The sequence below is a fragment of the Momordica charantia genome (genome assembly GCF_013281855.1).
Source record: "Momordica charantia cultivar OHB3-1 chromosome 1 unlocalized genomic scaffold, Mcharantia_2.0 BLBB01000001.1, whole genome shotgun sequence".
Lineage (NCBI taxonomy): Eukaryota > Viridiplantae > Streptophyta > Magnoliopsida > Cucurbitales > Cucurbitaceae > Momordica > Momordica charantia.
Genome location: NW_028275157.1, coordinates 4,019,117 through 4,039,814, shown reverse-complemented (window position 1 = coordinate 4,039,814; position 20,698 = coordinate 4,019,117). Strand labels below are relative to the sequence as shown.

The following is a 20,698-nucleotide window of genomic DNA, read 5'->3' as shown; positions in this document are numbered from 1 at the left end:
TAGAGCTTAGGAAGTAGGCCTATTTGCACTATGCTAAAGAGAGATACATCGTTATTCGCAAAGCCCTTATGCAAAATTTCTCTTGCCCTTTTCCGCTTTTCCCAAAATTTCCAGAGGACAAATTTGCTGTGGAAGAATAAGAGGATGCTAGAGCATCTCAACCCGCAAGCGGCTCCAGTGAGGATGAAAAAGACTAATAAGGGAGTGGAGTTCCCATGCATGATCAAATTTCATGTTTGCCTGCCATTTTAATTTTCTGTCTTTTCAATTCAATAGTTGCTTTCTGTTTTATGCATGTTCCATGTTTTCATTAATGTAGCTTTAGAACTTAGTTCTAGTTTTTTTTTCCCATCAGTCAGTTTATTTAGATGGTTGTCCGCCTGTTGAATTTATAAAAGGAATGAAAAGGATAGAAAACTGGAGTTATTTAGTTCTCGCATATCTAACTTCTTCGATTTTCTGTCTAAATGGTTGGTCTCTGGAAATCTATAGGATGATCGCTCTTGCACTGCCCATTAAAGGATATTCTAGTGGTTGCCCTGTCTCTAAGGTGTCTTTAAGTAGTATTTGGTGGCCTTGCCTTGCTAAGTATCCCTTGGCTACTCTAGAATCTTAACCAAAGCCGATTTTCAATACTGAATATCCTGTCGAGCATAATGCTAGCTAACCACTGTCCGTAGAAAATAAGCATCCATTTTCCCCTTTGTAGAACCGTTTATGCTAGGAAATTCTTCAAATCGTCGTTTTCATCTTTCCTATATTCAATCTCATTTTGGGGGAGCCTTATCCTTATTTTCTAATTAAGCATTTAGGACAATGCTTCCTTTTAAGTTTGGGGTGAGTGATTCTCCTTTGTAACAATAGCATGTATACTGTAGTCCCCGTGCTAAGAACTACCTTGTAAAGCTATGAAAAGTTTTTGGCCTTGTAATAAAGCTCAATGAAAAAAAATGAAAAAAAAAACATTCCAAAAAGTTGGAAGGTCCAGAATGGCTAGTAGCCCATAGCTGTATTAGAGGACTTTAGTTAGACACCAGTGTAGGAAGGAAGTCAGTACCTTTGAAAGGGGGTTGACGGGATTTTTTCGAAAGTATTCAAAGGAGAAGGTGAGCCAAGGTTGTCAAATATGAACAAAGCACCTTAGTGATACGAATCCATTTGTGACCAATTACATATATCAAAGGAGCAATTATTACAAGAAAGGCAAGGAAGATTCAAGAGGCTTTCACACTGCACCTTCAAAAGCTTGTTAATGGACAAGAACCAACAAAGAGTTTTGAGCCCGAATTTATTCATAATGTTACTTCAATGAGTCAAGAAGAGAATGGAGCAAAGATGGCACGGGAAAAGTTGTCTATTTTGAGAGATGGCACGGAGGACAAAAAAAGTGTGTAGATTCGTGAACAGGTGTCTTTGCAGATTGCACCTCTTTGGAGTTTGTGAAGTCAAAAGTTGTCAAACCATATCCAAATGTGAAGCACCTCCTACAGCACATAGATAAGACCATTTGAAGCATGACTACGTTTTCTGATCCGCATTTAAGTGTCTATAATGATGTGCAATCAAGTTTTAATTTGCATGTCTTATTTTCTACAATTTGCATTAAGTAGTATTTTGAAAAACTTTTGGTGTTCTTATGTTGAACGACCATTTGGCCTATTTAAAGGCTTGTAATGCTCTTGTTATGGATAACTTAAGATTAAAACATATTGAAATTCAAGAACTTTTGTTCCTTAACACTTTTGGTGTTGCTTCTTTCAAATCTTGCTTTAGGTTTGATGTTAAATTGATTCATTGGATTAGTCTCGATCAAGCTAATTCTGGAGTGAGTCGTCTTAGGATCTAGGAGTGTCTATCGTAGATTCTAAGTCCGATCTAAGAGTGATTCATCTTCTAACCTTACTCTTGGTTGGAATCATTCGGTAAGTTAGTCGTTTCTGTGAATGTTTGCAAGGATCCTAGAAGGACCTCTAGCTTTGTAAACACGAGCAACCTTGGCGCTTATCATTTGGTATCAGAGCATTGGTCGACATCCTTTGGCCGGCTCTAGAGGTGAAATATCTTTACTTTATGTAATTTTATTTTTCTGTTATTTTCCTTTTTCGAAAGTAGTTTCTTACAAAGTGTAACAAGACATAACTTGTCTTGAAATTCTTGTATTTTGCTCTCGGATCATTAGCAAAAAAAAAAAATTAGAAGCAAAAGAAAAAAAAAACAGAAGCAAAAGAAAGAAAAAACAGTAGCAAAAAGAAACAAAAACAGTAGCAAAAAGAAAGAAAACCGTAGAAAAAAAAAGCATTCGAAGATCCGAGGCACACGAAAAGTTCTTTTCATTATGTTGTGTTTTGTTTAAATTATCAAGTTTTTTATCCTAAGATTGAGTTGCTGTAGTCCTAGTTTGTGAGAGTTGATCATTGAATTAGTTATATCAAGCTTTAAGCAAGATTGCACCAAAATTTAAGCCAACCCTTACATCTTTGACCTAGTACCAAAAGCCTACCCTCGAGTGATAAACACGAGTGTCCTTGAGTGAAATCCTAGTGAGAGAAGTGGAAAGGTCCTTATTTTGTTATTTTATTTTTCTAACAAAATGTCACAGGGAGTACCGCAAGATCCTACTATGGCCATTCTTCAATCAATTCAAGGTATGGTGGAAATGATGAGGGAAGATAGGCAGGAAAGAAGGGTGCAACAACGAAGAGAAGAACGAGTCTTACAGGAAGATGAAGGTATGTTTGACTTCGATGTACAAAAAGAACAAGTTGGGAGTAGAGGAAGGAATAACTTTGCCAACATTATGCAACCGAGGAGATGGGAAAGAGTAAATGAAAAGAGAGATGGTGGAGCTAAACTCAAAATTTCACCATTTAGTGGAACGGCGGACCCCGATGCTTACTTGCGATGGGAAAGGAAGATAGAACGTGTATTTCATTGCTCTACATATAGTGAAAATAAGAAGATGAGACTTGTCATTGCCGAATTCATTAATCATGCTAATGAATGGTATCAACATCTCAAATCCGAGAAAAGAAGGAAAGATGAGGATCAAATAGAAACTTGGAAAAAACTCAAAGAAGCCATGAGAATGAGGTATGCTCCCAAACATTATAAAAATGATTTGAAAACTAAACTGCAAGCATTGAGGCAGGGAACAAAAAGTGTTGATGAGTATTATCAAGAGATGGTGATTTTAATGGAAAAAGCACACATTCGAGAAGAAGAGGAAGAAACCATGTCTAGATTCCTTGGAAGTTTGGATCTGGAAATTGTTCATCATATTGATAGAAATCCACCACCTTACTTGGAAGATATGTATCACCATGGTATCAAAATTGAAGATCAATTGAGGAAATAAGAGGAGCATTCCAAATGGAATGAATTCATGCAACCAAAAGGGAAGTTTGGTGCTGTCAAAAGAGTGAAGGCCGAGAGCTCCAATGCCAAAAACAATGAAGTTCCAAAGGAGGTAAGGGAGAAGACTAATTCTCTTACATGTTGGAAGTGCAAAGGGTTTGGACACATGAGCAAAGAATGTGTCAATAAAGAAGTCATGGTGATAAGAAATGGTGTTGTTGATTCAAATGATGCTTGTGAGAAATATGATGTAAAATTTGAGGAAGATTCTAAAGCACATGTTGATGAATTTATTGAACAAGATCGCAAAGATTCTGATTTTGATAAAAGTGAGTTCAAAGAAAAGAGAGAAAGAGAAGAGTTAAGAGAAAGGAATTCAAAGGAGAAAGAAGAGGAAAATAGCAAGATCCAATCCATTTGTCAATATAAGTCAAATCTTATAGCATTGTTGCATAAGGACCCTTACTATGAAGCTCACATATTTTATCCTAGTCTTTCTACTTTTCTCAGATTTTTGCAGGAAGTTCCAACTTTTCAATTCAAGCATGATCGAATACAAGAAACAAAGGAAGCTATAAAGGAGCCAAGAAGAGTTATCCTATCATCTTCTCAAGATCTTGAGATTGTCTTACAAGGTAAGTATAAAATATATCTTGATTTTAAAGATACTAACTTGCTTCCTTATTGTGTAGGTAACCATGGACATAAGAAACCTAAGGTGAAAGGCATTGTGGAAAACTACTTATCCAAGAATTTGTATAAAGAATTCCATGGTCGAGAAAGCAGAATGTTATGTTGGAGAATGCAAATGCAAAGTACCAAGTGGAGGAAAAATGAATCCGAGCACAATTTCAACAAACCAAGTGATTGGGTTTGGAAGCACTTTTGGAAGGAACGAAGAATTTGTCCAAGTCCAAACATAAGAAGACTAAGAAGGATGATATTACATGAAGACTTCAAGATTGCACTTCAAGGAAGTCAAAAAGTGGTGTTAACTCAAAGAAGGCAAACAAGAAAGGGCCATAGAAATTTTCAAGAAGAAAGAAGTGACATGTCCAACGAAGAAAATCATAAATCTTCAAGCTCCAATATACAACTCACAAGGTAAGGAACAAGTTGTTAAGGCTTATCATTGGACTAACTTGATTCGTTTTGATGAAGGAAATGAAAACCTTGATTTGAGGACAAATCCTTTTAAAGAAAGGGGGGATGATACGAATCCATTTGTGACCAATTACATATATCAAAGGAGCAATTATTACAAGAAAGGCAAGGAAGATTCAAGAGGCTTTCACACTGCACCTTCAAAAGCTTGTTAATGCACAAGAACCAACAAAGAGTATTGAGCCCGAATTTATTCATAATGTTACTTCAATGAGTCAAGAAGAGAATGGAGCAAAGATGGCACGGGAAAAGTTGTCTATTTTGAGAGATGGCACGGAGGACAAAAAAAGTGTGCAGATTCGTGAACAGGTGCCTTTGCAGATTGCACCTCTTTGGAGTTTGTGAAGTCAAAAGTTGTTAAACCATATCCAAATGTGAAGCGCCTCCTACAGCACATAGATAAGACCATTTGAAGCATGACTACGTTTTCTGATCCGCATTTAAGTGTCTATAATGATGTGCAATCAAGTTTTAATTTGCATGTCTTATTTTCTACAATTTGCATTAAGTAGTATTTTGAAAAACTTTTGGTGTTCTTATGTTGAACGACCATTTGGCCTATTTAAAGGCTTGTAATGCTCTTGTTATGGATAACTTAAGATTAAAACATATTGAAATTCAAGAACTTTTGTTCCTTAACACTTTTGGTGTTGCTTCTTTCAAATCTTGCTTTAGGTTTGATGTTAAACCGATTCATTGGATTAGTCTCGATCAAGCTAATTCTGGAGTGAGTCGTCTTAGGATCTAGGAGTGTCTATCGTAGATTCTAAGTCCGATCTAAGAGTGATTCATCTTCTAACCTTACTCTTGGTTGGAATCATTCGGTAAGTTAGTCGTTTTTGTGAATGTTTGCAAGGATCCTAGAAGGACCTCTAGCTTTGTAAACACGAGCAACCTTGGCGCTTATCACTTAGTTCCAATGCATGAGCTAGTTGGTTCCTTTTTGATCGAATGCATGAGTAATATGAGAAACACTTACCACAGTAATGAATTTGAGTTAGTTGGGCGCTTGGCTAACAACTTCTAGCTTTTACAAAAGAAGAGTCAATATTGCTTAGGGACAATGAATAGGCTAAGTTTGGGGGTGTGATATCTCTCCTAAAGAGAGTTAATTGTATCTAAAAGGTGCATAAAATAGCTAAAGATAGCCTCATCTAACCTCCAATATTCAATGAGTGTGCCTAATTTATAATATAAATCGTTCTTCTCATATGTAATGTTAGCACTCGTATAAATGATATGATTTTGATCATTTTGCTGCAGCTTTAATGATGCTACAACATCGGTTCCAGAAGAAGACAAAAAGCAGCAAGCTAGCGGTGAAAAGACTTCTCAATGACATTTACCACAGTAACTATAGGTTTCAACTGGGAGTGAAAGCCGTGTCCCACAGGGCTTGTTTTGTTGCCCTAAAATTGGAATGAGGTATAAATGCCAACAATAAGAGAAGCCTATACACACATCAAGACAATTTCATTGTTTATTATTGACGGAATCAACCTTCACTCCAAGGAAACCTCTCCAACCATTAAAGAAAGTCAGGAGGCGAAGAAGACAGTTATCAGCAGCTGCGAAGAGGCCGATAACTCTTATTGGGAGCTGATCTTCAGCTCCCTCTCTTCATTTTTAGCATCATTGTATTGTTTTTATTCCTACATTTTCTAACCTCCTTATGGCTTTGCCTACCTAAACACCTTGTGTAAAGGGGAGATATTGTGAACTCATCTTTTAGGCCGTAACCTTGTTATTTTGCATTAATGATAGTATGTTTGAGTTGAAGTTGATGTATTACTATATTTTCGATGTGCTTGATCACCATGTTGGAATATCTCTTTGATATCCTTTGGAAGAATGTATTAGTGAACAAAAAACTTCATCTCGAGCTATAGTCTAGTTGAGTTTAGAGTATGGTGACTTAGGGATAAGCACCACCTAGCTTTGTCATGAAAACTATGCATATATGCTATTATTGTTTGTGTATGAACTTTACGGGTACAAAATCTGGGGTGTGCGAAAGACCATCTTGTCGATTTGACCACTGCATTTACTCCATTAATGCTGCAGCATAGTTAAGGTGGCCCATAAAAAGTCGACGTCCTCTCCCTTTTACACCTTTTTTTTCATAAGAACTTACTTAGTGATTGTGGATGTTTGTCAAATCTAGCGAAAACTTTACGTGTGACTGATATAATATATATATTTAAACCGTTTTTATCTCAATGCATTTTACCATCACTTAAAAGAAAGATTTCTTAGTTTATCGCATTTATTTCTTAAGTGAATATTAGGTGTTTTGGGCATTTAGTAAATCATGTATCCTGTTGTTGTAAATCACACTTTAGAGAGAACTCATTGTTGTTTGAAATTCTTCGAAGATTGTTCGTCGATTTCGTCTTTTTGGTAAGAAACAGTCTTTTTTAAATCTAGTTATGGTAGTAGATTTTTTCGTAATAATTTTTATAAAACTTAAGCATGTTCATATAAATTTTTCTAAGGTTCTCATCATCATCTCCAATCTCTATTAGTTGCTGAAATTTCTCTCATTCTATCATTTACGGTAAAGAGCAAGATTGCACCAATGGTAAACATTATTCTCCCGAAAGTAAACTATTTTTATGGGTAATTGTTGATTAAAATAGATACTGTCGGCATTAATTTTTTTTTATTCTAAAACTCAAAACCATAATTAAAAGTGTCACAAAACCGTTCATCAATCTTGCTTTATTTGTAAACGTTCGTTATGTTTTATCCGTAATTATCGCAATTTAGGACTAATACTACATGTAGAAAATTGAGGTCATATTACACAAATCATCAAAGATCATCATTAAGCCAGAAGTCAATCATCAGAGAATTGAAGAGGAAAAACTATAGGATAAATACTAGAGATTGTATTAATGGTATAGAATTGAATAAAATGATGTTTTCATGCACGAAAATCTCATGACAACAACCGTAAAGGCAAATATTGAAATACTTGTCCTAATAAACAACAATTTTTTTTTTCTTTTTAGGTAAAACAAGAAGTAGAGGCATGGTGAACTTCATAAAAGACAAAGAATAGTGTATTGTCCATTCGAATAAAAATTTTGTTGGTGAAATTTGTTAGAAAAAATACAGGAAGTAATATAATATGTTTTTTTATATTTATATAATTAAAATGAAAAATAACATAGAAGACATTACAGAATCCTTCTACAGTATACGCAAGTGGAAGCGCAAGTGGAAGCACCAACAAAGATCTACGGTATACCATCCTTCTACAGTACCCATAAACTCATTGGCTTTACGGTATGACCCACAACTAAGATTGCCAACATTATATGACAATCATAATAGTCGGAGGCAACTAAAGCGAGAGAACTTTCATCTGATCCCAATATCCTACACTGAGTTGTTCTTCCAATTATTTCAAGGTAATCTATTAGCTCTAGTACCTGTAGAGCCATTACAACCACCTTATCGAAAGTGGTACGACCCGTAAGTTCGCTGTGATTACCATGCAGGAGCTATAGGTCATTCAACCGAGAACTGTACTTCCTCTAAGCATAAAGTACAAGTTCTAATAAAGGCAGGATGGCTAAGGTTTTAAAAGGAAGATGGTCAGGTGTCAACACATGAAGCACTAGCACTACTAGAATTTTGGGATTTTGTGACATTAGTGAATAGTAAAATACTGTTCAACATTGTTTAAATACGTCACGAAAGATTTAAAAAAAACGCATTTTTGGAAGGAAAAAGCAGAGAGTTTCGGATTTTTGGCCTTTCGTGATGATTTTTTCTGTCACGAAAAACTTGAGGCACGTTTTTGGCGGGAAATGACTGAGTATTTCGGATTGTTGTGTTTTCGTGACGAATTTTATCCGTCACGATAAGTTGACAAAAACTTATTTTTCGTGACGTCTAAAAAACGTTACGAAAAACTTGAGTCACGTTTTTGTGAGAAAAGACGGAGTTTTTCGGATTGGCGGCTTTTCATGACCGTAGAAAACGTCACAAAAAATCACGACAAGTTGACAAAAACTTATTTTTCGTGACGTCTAAAAAACGTTACGAAAAACTTGAGTTTTGTTTTTTGTGGGAAAAGATGGAGTTTTTCGGATTGGCGGCTTTTCATGACGCGTAGAAAACGTCACGGAATATTATTTTTTGTGATGTTTTAGAATTGTCACGATATGATAAGAAGATAAGATTGGAAAACTATGTGACGTCACTAAAAGTTGCTTTTCGTCATAAAGTGAGTTTTCCATGATTTTTTTTTCATCATCCAAAAAGATTTAAATAATGCTTACATTTTCAATAGAATGAATTGCAATTATTTGATATTGCAAATCTTAAGAAAAATAAAATGCAAATTTTGGTTGAAATTTATAAATTACAAAACTGGAGAAAAAAAATAAAGAAATTAACTTATAGACATTTTAAGTTAATTTGTTGGAATTTAAATTATGAAAACATAAAACTCTAAAAGCAAATTTATTCCAAATTTTGCACTCAGAATATTATTTAAATATTGAGGACCAAATAATTGCAATTTTTCTTTTTACTTTGTAATTTTACCTATATATTTAATACCCAAAATTTTCATATATTTTTTTCCTTCCATCCATAAATATTTAATGAATATTAACAAAGGAAATCTTGAAAAGAAAAAAGGAAATTTTTTTTGGAGTATGTAAATTTCAAAACATAGAGAAAAAATAGAGGGAAAAATTAAAATTAACTAAAAAATATTTAAAAAATTATTTTGTATTCTTTAAAGGGGTAAATGTTACCCCTCTGTAAAAAATTCTCCTTTACACTGAATCCTTAAATCTCCCTTCACCTTTTGCACGATTTCGACCTCCACACCGCCAGACCAAACACACCCGGTGGAATCGAGCGTTGCTGTCGAATCAAATGCCTCCGATGGTGGAATCAAACGTTACCGGTTGAATCCAACGTCGGTGAGGGTCGAAGCCTTCGAAAATGCTATGAAATTATTTGATGGAACTCTTAGACATGCACAGCGGAAGCTAAGGATCATAATACACTTAATGAAGCAATTTAACCAAAATAAGAATGCTTGGAAAAATGATGGAAAAGGTAAAGAGAAAAAAGATTAACACGGTTGGGACCACCAACGACAAATCCGTGCTATCCTCGAGTTGATGAACACGGTTGTGGGACCAAATTTTGAGTGAAAACACTAATGGTTAAGAGAAGACAATAGAAATTTAAGTGGAAAAATTCTGCACTTATGCAAGTAAGCATTAACCTTATCCAAGTGATCTTCATCACCTATATAAAGACCAAATGCATGCAAAGACAAGTCTTGCATGCCTTCCACTTCAAACTCCACTAGCATGTAAAAGATAGTTGTCATTGCCTTGAAGAAACACTTCAAAAACCACTAGTTAGTAAAGTTGGATTTTTCCACTAACTTGATTTTTTAAATAAAACTTTGATAAAACTAATTTTTATAAAAACAAAAATTGAAATATCAATTTTCTATTAAAACAAAAACCAAGCCAAATCAATATCTCATATTAATTGGTCTTTGACACCTAAGCTTGATTAATCACATTAATCAAATTACAACTTTTTTTCATGTTTTGAACTTATTTAAAACTAATTTAAATAAGTCATACTCTCCATAATAATTAAATGTCGATACAATATTTCCTTAAAACCCGAATTTGAACACTTCAAATTCTTGCTTCACCTAGTTCATCAATTTTATCCTTTATGAGCTAGCATGGAGACCCGTTGGACCTACAGATCATGGGCTCCAACGATTCGAAACTAACCGGTCAAACTCTTTAACTTAGTTAATCAACATTCGTTAACTAACAGGACTGTCCACTATAGCCTGTAGATGCACTCCCCTCATTGTAGATATATTTGTGTCCATTCGATATAACCGTCATCCAGTTGATCCTTCACAGGCCGTTCGTAACCTCAGCTAGGTAAAAAAAAACGTTTTACCCCTGAGTTACAGCTTTTCTCCTCAAGAAAGGGCAAAATTAATGTATCGGATGGTTATACATCGATTAATACACGTTATCAATGGTACAAAGATGAGTCATTCATCTTTGCAAGTCAAGCAGCCCAAGTATTCTACTTAAATGATTACAAGCTTAGTCAAGATTGGAAAATTGTTCAAGAAATTCAACAAAGACATGTGTGGGATATTCCAGAGGTTGAGAATAATGAAACATAAGAAGAAGTAGTGACATATGAAATTATTGACACATGTTACCTACAAGTTGCTAATAAGTTGGATTCACTAACCTTTATTAAAGAAGATGTTGTACCAACGCCTATTGGAGATGAAGTAGATTTTGGTAGTGATAATAAGACATCTACTCATGAAGAAAAAGAGTTTGATTTTGAGTATTCTAGTGATGATTCCATGAGCTCAAATTCGAATATATTATTAAATGATGAATAGAGCGATAGTGATAGATAGACATGTTCGTAAGTTGATAAAATTATACGCAATATTTAGTCTTATATTTACAATATTTTTTAGTGTGCTTTTGTTCATTATTATGTTATAGGATGTCTTTATCAAACCATGGACCAGATAATGGACGTAGTCACACAACAAACGTTTAAATAATAGAAAACGCTCCCCAATAAGACGTTGATCACCAAGCACAAAGTACGTACTGATTTTCACCGACATTCATGTCATGTACATTCCATAAAACATCTGAAAGGAACATTAGAGCTCGATCGGATCTACTGTATCCTCGTATAGCAAGAACTATTGCATCCCTATGCCATAGAAATATTGTGGGTATTATTTTCGTGTCATAACTCATCAATATTTCACTACTCATTACTTCGATTGATAATTATGTCGAAAATCAAAGAGGGTCGGGAGGTAGATGACATGAGACATGGAACATGTAACGCCCCCCAATTTCACTACAAGGAATGGGGTACCGTTGCCATAATAACTATTCACCCTTTTCCCCATTAATGGAAACATAAAGCGGAAAACCCGTGGGGTCTCTGTCGCAACCGAAACCTGGAAACGCATATTCACCTCAGTGGCTAATAATCCAAATAAAGAAAGACACAATTATTTGTTTCCACAATTCAAAAATTCGCCCTAGTTTTAAATAATAATAATAATCAGCACAACTAACAGCTCGATAAAAAAGTATGAAATAAGGAAGAACGTCCCATGAGTCAACCAAAACCTAGTACCACTAGCAATAAGTCTCTAACACTACTAGCAATGAAACCCCAACCCAACTATCCTAGACAAAACGCAGCTAGTGGTCCCTCCTCAGTCAAGCCTCCTCCACATCATCACCAGGGCCGAGGGTCCTGTTCACACCTGAAATAAGCAACATAGAGGGGGGTGAGTACATAAAATACTCCATAAGTAGCCCTCACCAAACAGACACCAAACAACATACTCACAATCACAGCGACATCATACTCAATAACTAAAGAAACAAATATAAAAATCTATTAACAGTAAAGTGACATCTCGACAGTCCAATAAAACTTCAGAACTCTCGTGACTTAAGTTGCACGACCCACTAGCCTTTTACTCCTTCAATATACCACTCGTACTAAACCCTGAGTTAGTGTTCCAAGTCTAGCACTTCGAGGCGCATCGACCCTTGACATTTATCCCCAAGGTACCGACATCCCTCTACAGAAGCTTGGTATTCGATCTTGCCATTTATCCCAAGGTCTTGAACTATGCGCCGGTCCTTGACATTTATCCTCAAGGTACCGACGTTCCTCTACAGAAGCTTGGTATTCGTCCTTGCCATTTATCCCCAAGGTCTTGAACTATGCACTAGTCCTTGACGTTTATCCCGAAGGTCTCCGGCGACTACTCAACGTATTGGTCCTTGGCCTCCACCACGTATAAACTCAATACGTAGCCTCAATTAGATTAATCATGCCGACCCCCCACCCTTTGTACCCGGAGCCTCGACACTCCTCTCTACAAAACTGGTGTACCGACCCTCGACCTTTTGTACCCGAAGCATCGACACCCCATAGCGACGTATCATACCCCAACCTTTCTCTCGCAGGGCCCTAACACTAATCCAACATCCTACCCGTAACAAACAACCATGACGTTCCCACTCTTAATTTTCAACAAGGGTTCCAACTCACGATATCACATCCTGCTTGATAAGAAAACAATAGCCAATTGGATCTAAGAACCCTTATGGTTATGCAAACCCCTAGATCACAAGTGCTAAAACCCCCAAATCAAGATGATGTCAACCCAAGGAAAAAGTTAGAACGGATTCACCTTGATGATCAATATCAAGAGTAGAGAAAACTTGTTTCTAAACTCAAGATTCGAACCACTCCACAAGATAGCTTGATCAAGGCTACTTGAATGATTCTAGCATGCAATTCTAAGACACAAGAAATGCAGAGGAAAAGCTCATGGCTCAATAAGCTTAAATTTCATTATCTCAAAACTCAAATCTCAAATCTCAAATCTGTTTTTCCAAGGGAACAAGCTAGGCTATTTATAGCCTCCAAAACAACCCTTCAAGTAACCTAAAAGAATTGTAAAGGTTGTAACTCCCTACTACATCAATACCATAACCACCACTAACACAAATAAAACTTAAAACACATAAATGAAATGTTTAAAACTGAAAATACAATTAAACATGCTTTAAATCCGAGAATGAAACTCCTCCACCATAAAACCAAGAGTTTGTAACCCTTCAAGAGTGAATGAACTGGAGTTTGAACTACTTTCAAGTACTTTGAAGTCTTCTTCATTTAATGCATCTTGAGTTCAACTTAGACTTCCATTAATGCAACTTGAGTTTGTAGTAAATGAAGTTGGACTTGTTCTTGACTTCATTCAATGCCACTTGAGGTTGCCATAAATGACACTAGAGTGCATTTAATGCAACTCCAATTTGTTGTCAACTTGGACATAGGATTCTCCAACAACTTCCTTTAACTCTTTGAAGACTAAGACACTTTGGTTCATATCACTGCTAGTCACAACAACCTTCATAACAAAGAAAATCCAACATGCTTATAACTAGACAATAGTAACCACAATCAGTCTTCTCATAATGCCAGGCATTATACTCACACGATTAGCACAACACACGACTTTCTAGCATACAACAGATGCAGCAAGACCATCATCTTACAGTCATCAAGTATAATGTATGCCTTATGTACATTGTCATTTCAAACAAAACCACAACAATCTATACATACTACTCAACTAGGGATGGCGATAGAAGCCCGCCTAACATTCTCAGAAACATCGACACAGCAATCACACTCAGAAACATAAAATCCAACAGATGCTTCACAACATTCTAGCCAACCTCAATTAGTAAAGCTCAGCAACAACAGACAACATTTAAGCATAACCTAGTCTAACGTTGACAAATATATAATAGTATTCATTTGATTTTTTTTTCTTTCTAAAGTTAACCGAGCAAAACGTAAAGCTGGCCAGAACCAATGAAAGCAGGCATTCACATCTAGACTAGCGCAGACAACAATGCAAGGACTCATTCAAGGTACTCAACACACAATCACTCACACACACAGCTCTGGTACTACTTACACACTGCTAGGCTTCCAAAACACGTGTCGATTCAATACCTAAGCACCAAGAGACAAAAACAGCAATTAAAACAGAAATTTCAGCCATCGAAACTAGTTCTAAGGTGATATAAATGCTTCGTTACCGCCAAAAATGATTCCGTTCAGGTGCGAGTAGCTCCAATCTAACTCGATGGGGCGTGGGTTGCGTAGATCGGGCTGTTAACAGACGTGGGTAGTCGCCGAACACCAAAAAACTCGTTGTTTGAAATTCCAGCTATCACCACCGCACGTCGCAATCCGAACGGAGCGGCCGCAACTGATACACGTTGCTGTCACGAACCGGAAATTCCCTGCTGTCACCGCCGCTCGCCGCTGTCACGAACGGATCCGCCGCACGCTGCTGCCACGAACGAAACGTCGCCCTCTGCACGCTGCTGTCCCGAACAAACCGTCATGCCTGCTGCAGTGGATTGGAGTCGTCGCCGCGTGCCGCTGTCACGAACGAAGCGCCGTTCTGCTGCACGCTGCTACCCTGAATAGAACTGTCGCTTCTGCTACCGTGGGCTGGGTCGTCGTGTCGTCGCCAGGTGCGGTTGTTGAAGAATGGGCTCGCTAGAGGCCCGCCGGCGATGGTTGTGAGGCAGCACAAGGGAAGGAAGTTTGTTTTCCTAGAGGACAACACGTGAAGGTAGGGGAGGCTAGGGTTTCCTTTTCCCTTTTTTTTTTCTCTTTTTGTTTTAGTTTCCAAATAGTTAAGGTTTTAGAAATTTGATTAATCCAACACATGGCCCTTACCTTGGATAAGTTTTGGGCTTTTAGGAAAGCCCACTTAACTAATAATTTGGTTGAAAGAAAACAAGAGCCATGGACTCCAAATGATTAAAATTGTAGTCCTCACCTCCCTATACTTAATTAGTTCCACTAATAGAATTAAGCAACTGGCCCAACGACTCAGGACAAGTGCCACGGCAAACCGCTCATTGTCAACAACAATTAAATACATACATAAAACCAATAACTCACAACAATTATCGCAGTAGTTCAAAATAACTGACATAGAGCAATTAGATAAATTTAAAATTATCTCTAAGAAAGAACCTCGGGACTCGAGGGTAACCTGACCTGAGTAATGCGAGGCTTGACCTGAGTAACGCGGGGCGTTACAGAACAATTTGAGATTACACACAAAAAAGCAAGCTAAGAGTGGGTGAACCTAGTGGCAAGTAAAAATATGTAAGTGAAACTAGTTATTTAACCTTTATATTAGTTTACTTGTACTAGTACTATTTTATGATATTATAGGAACAAATGGTTGAACTGAGAAATGCTCCCATGGAAAACGTGTAGAGCCTCCATCAGCTCGAGAAGTAACTGCGCAATTACTTGGTAAGTGCAGTGCACTTGGATAGGGACCACCAACATGAACTGCTCGTAATGAACGAAGTTCTAAAAAATCGAAGGAACCACATAATCAGACCGTAAAATTACAAGCTATTGTGAAAGCACAACAAGTCATGATACGATCGCAACAAGGCATAATTAACTCAATAGTGACTGAAGAAAGTCAACTGCGAGAAATAGTAATGAGGTTAAACGTCCAATCATCACAGGAAACTAGTTCTCAACCACCATCCAATGACACTTAAAAAGGTACACATGCATAATGTTCATAGCTTATGTAATCTCAATAATTCTAATAGATATTTTAATCCATATATTTTTAATCGTCATGACTATCCTGCAGTTATGGTAGTCATAGTTGTTCATATAGCTTGACTAGATATTGATTCATGTCATTTTAAATAAGAGTGTTTCATGTAGTTGAATTGTTGTGACTATTGTGCAGTTATGATAGTCATAGCTATTCATAGAGTTTCACTAGATATTGATGCATGTAATTTTAAATATGAGTTTTTGATGTAGTTGAATTGTTGTGATTATCCTGTAGTTATTGTAGACATAGTTTTTCATAAAGCTTCACTGACATTTGATGCATGTCATTTTAAATATCGATGTTCGATGTAGTTGAATTGTTATGAATATCCTACTGTTATGGTAGTCATAACTTGTATTTGTTAATTACATTCACAAGGGATCAGTTGTGTTGCTTATATTGTATTTGCTGTAGTTGAGGGGTGTTGTGACTGTTTGTATTACGACCTTCCAAAACTTTTTCTTTTCTTTATGAGCTTTGTTGGAGGTTAGATGCAAGGCTCCAAATAGTAAGTAGTTATGTAAGGAGGGGCAAAGAGGGAACTCACCTCCTCCAAGTTAGTTAGTTTTAGACTATATACTTTTTGAATCTTGTGTATTGTCCTATTGTAACAGCCCAAAACGTTTTACACTTTTCTAGGTAACGTTAACTAAACCACCTGTCTAATCGTACTTCTAAACACGAGATGATTAGCTCCCTGTGAAACATTTAAATAAAATAAAGCTTCAACTACCATCATTTTACCAACGATATCAAACCTATAGATTATCAAATAATCGCCCTCCGTGGACAATTCCAAAAGATACATCTCATGTCCGCCTCAGTGGCTAGGAATCTTAATAAAAAAGAAACAATCGTTTAACTAAAACTTCAACGAACGACAGTGACGCGTATAGCAATAATATCCGTAAAACAATAAAATAAAAAAAAATGTCCCTTGGGGCGACACAACGCCTAGTATCTCCATAGCAACAAATTCTAACGCTACTCGTGATGGACGACATTTCCCATAATCCTAACCGACTCATCTAGTGATCCCTCCTCGGTCAAAACCCGTCCGCGTCATCACCACGGTCGGCCCTATTCACACCTGAAATAATTAAGGAAGAGGGGGTGAGTACATAAAATACTCCGTAAGTAGCCCTTCCTAACTACACACAACAACATGCTCGCAATCTCAACCAGACAAAAATAAAAACGACAACAAAACAATAAATAGGCAACGAAGGATAATAACCATAGATTAACATCTCCATGCAAACAACCAATTTCCGGGACTTCCGGGACCTCAACCACACGATTCACCAACCTTTACCCACTTGAGCTAACCCCCGCTCTACATCCCATGTTGGGACTCCAAGTCTAACTCTTCGAGGCATAACGGCTCTTGACATTTATCCCCAAGATACCGACCTTCCTTTACTATGCTTGATGTTCGACATTGTCATTTATCCCCAAGGCCCTGAACTACTACTCACAAGCACCACCCTACGTTAGTCCTTCAAGCCTAACTCTTCGGTCGCATTGGCCATTGACATTTATTCCCAAGGCCCCAATACTCCTCTACAGAAACTTGACGTTCGACCTTGCCATTTATTCCCAAGGCCTTGAACTATGCACCAGTCCTTGACATTTATCCCCAAGGTACCGATGGCTATCCCGCGTATTGGTCCTTGACATTTGTCCCCAAGACCCCAATACTCCTCTTCAGAAACTTGACAATTCGGCCTTGCCATTTATTCCCAAGGCCTTCCACTCAAGGCTTGAATAACCAAGCCGTTAGTAAGCATTTTCAATCTAAGCAACCCACATTTCAATTCACAGCACAACTCACCAGCATGCTTTTCATTATAACCAACAAAGCACTAGACCAACAGTTCCCAACCGAACAGTATAAACAATTTATCAAACTATCAACGCGAGCATCTCATTTCCAATATGTTCACATAACGCCACAAGTCGATTACTCCCAACACAACAATCAAAATTCTCCAGTCACATACAACGATAAGAAAACATGTATTCTCATAATGTCCAACAATGAAAACAATAACATGTAACTCAACAAAATCACTAAAAGTTCACAAACCAAAAACTAACAACTCATACATGCATAAATGAATTATTCAATCTAAAATCAGCATCAAAACCACTCCGTTAACGCTAAATAATGCACACACCCTCCCCCTAGTGCTACTTACCAACCACGTCCCTAAGTCTTGCATCGATCTCACACCTAAGCATACAAACAGAAAAAAAACAGCAAGTTATATGTACGGTTTAGCTTTCGAAATCAACTCTAAGAGGGTTCAAAGGGCTCCTTACCGCAAAGTCGACCTCGTGTAGGTGTGGGTAACTTAGATCTAGCTTGCAAAGGTGTGGGTAGCGTAAATCGAGCTTCAAACGGATGAAGGAAATCGCCGAACACCACCAAAACGCTGCTGTCCACGTTTTTTCAGCAGAGAAATACACCAAAACGACCTCCAACCGCTTCGTCTTGATGCCCGTTACTACAAAACAACTTCGCTTAGGTATGGGTATCCTAAATTGGTTTCGTTTGGGTGTGGGTAATCCAAAATTAACTTCGAACAAAGGTGGGTCAACGAAAATTACCGGCTTCACGGATCTAAGTTATTCGAGTCGTTGGAGTTTGTCAGATCGAAGAAAAAAACACCACGAACAGCAACCACACGCCGCCGCCGCCTGCTGCCTAACACCGCGCCTGCTGCTGCCCGATGCTGCACCTGCTGCTGCCCGAGCCCGTGCCTGCTGCTGCCGACGCCCGCGCCTGCTGCTGTCCGATGCTACTGCTGCCTGTCGCGTCGCCTGAACGGTGCTGCTCGCCGGAGATGAGGAATCCGAAGGGGGGGGGGGGCGACGGCTTCAACAAGAGAGGGAAGGGAGGAAGAAGAAGAGGGAGGAGAATAAGGTGGGTTAGGTTATTTTGTTTTAAAAACTTACAACTTGGGCTTGGGCTCTTCCTACACCCTTCTTTTGTTTAATGCCCTCTTACCCAAACACTCCTTGCTCATAATCAACAATATAAATTCGTAGTTGGTCCAATGGCCCAGAACTATGCCAACAAAACGGAATCCTTACTAACAATAATTTAATAAGTAGCTACCCGTAATTAATTCACCACAATTTATGCAGCAGTTCAAAATAACTGAAAATCAATACTTAAGTAAACAGGGAAAAAAATAAATAATATATAAAATAAATAATATATATATATATATATATATATATATACTTTAAGAAAAAAAGTCCCAGAACCCGAGGGTAACCTAACCTATAACGCCCCAGAACATTTTACGCTATTCTAGGTAACGTTATTCTTTTCCCCTGTCAAATATTACTCTCTAAATCCGAGGTAAACCACTCCCTGTCAACAAGTTATAAAAATATAGCCCCAACTCTGTTCAATACATCAAACTATAACAAAAATAAAACATCAATTATATAAACTATCATCCAAGCGTCCTCCGTGGACAACACCACCAGGCAACATCCATTATTCCAACTAAACAATTTCAATGAACGGAAGAAAATAAAAGAAACATTTATTCCGAGTCAAGTTAAAACAATAGGTGGAAACTCCCATCAATTCACTTGGAACAAATAGTTTATTGACAAAACAATCATGCAAAAACCATCTAATCCTAAACTAAGCAAATATCACTATGCAGCCTATGGTCCTCTCCTGTCATGTCTCCTCCACGTCATCGCCGTGGTCACCAATGAACTCTTCGCCTGAAAACAGCAATTGTAGAAGGGGGGGGGGGGTGAGTATATAAAATATACTCCGTAAGTAGCCCTCACCAAGCACACACAAACATCATGCTCATAACCATAAAGGAAACATACATCGTCATGCTCTATCATTACAGTATGCGAACAACCAGAGATATGCTCTACTATTACATTATACATTCAACCATAAACATGCTCTATAAGACCCCATGCTAACCACAATCATATAAAAACAACTACCGTCCACTTGGCTCCCTAACACCTCAAGTACATCTATGTTCACCTCAGCTATTCAAGCTTTCCAAGACCATTCTGTTGGTAGTGTCGGCCCCTGACCATTTTTACCCAGAGCCCCGACACTAGTGCATCGACCCTCGACCATTTATACCCGAGGCCTCGATGTATTTTCAACTATTGGCCCTTGACCATTTTTACCCAAGGCCTCAATAGTTCTCCTTCCAACAGACTCCTTGCATCGACCCTCGACCATTTATACCCGAGGCCTCGATGTCTTTACAATCTATAGGCCCTTGACCATTTTTACCCAAGGCCCCAATAGTTCTCCTTTCGAAAGACTCCTCGCATCGACCCTCGACCATTTATACTCGAGGCCTCGACGCTCATCTTTATCCAATATTGGCGTATCGACCCCTGACCATTTATACCCGAGGCCTCGATACCCAATTAGTGACGTATCAGCCCTCGACCATTTATGCCCGAGGCCCTGACACTCACCCATTCACTTCGTAACTTTCATAACTCCACATATCATTTCTAGCCTCCAACCAGGATTTCAGTACTACTTCCCTAATAACACCAACCACCACAAAGCCCAACAACCACACAACCACTAGTAAGATTTCAATGCATCACGGGTCTCAATGACACAAAGTTTGACAACAACCAACCTGCTCACAGCATAGTGCACACAAAGCTTCAACAAACAACCCTATGACATTCTTCACATAACATGCTTTTCACAACATAACAAATCCTAATCACTTCCAACCATACAATATCAGTAAGTTCCTAAAGTTGCAGACAACAAACATGAATACCAGTCATATACATATCCAATATATAAAATAACCGCGAGTTACAATAACAGCATCGCCCTCACAAACCTGTCCAACAATTAAAATAATAAGAGAAACA

General features: G+C 37.7%; 2 long non-coding RNA genes across 3 annotated transcripts; both read right to left on the bottom strand.

Moving 5' to 3' along the window:
• Window positions 1-11,494: 11,494 nt before the first annotated feature.
• Window positions 11,495-14,782, bottom strand: LOC148213125 (uncharacterized). The gene is made up of 3 exons (XR_015791735.1): window positions 14,220-14,782; window positions 14,096-14,133; window positions 11,495-11,851 (listed from the first exon to the last, which is right to left on the bottom strand). It is a non-coding gene; the product is annotated as an uncharacterized LOC148213125 (long non-coding RNA).
• Window positions 14,783-16,528: 1,746 nt separating this feature from the next.
• LOC148213124 (uncharacterized) lies at window positions 16,529-18,715 on the bottom strand. 2 transcript variants are annotated; one of them, XR_015791512.1, is made up of 4 exons: window positions 18,404-18,715; window positions 18,116-18,300; window positions 17,992-18,026; window positions 16,529-16,880 (listed from the first exon to the last, which is right to left on the bottom strand). It is a non-coding gene; the product is annotated as an uncharacterized LOC148213124 (long non-coding RNA). The 2 variants fall into 2 exon arrangements; XR_015791511.1 differs by lacking the exon at window positions 17,992-18,026 and having other exon boundaries at window positions 18,404-18,708.
• Between the last annotated feature and the right edge of the window lie 1,983 nt (window positions 18,716-20,698).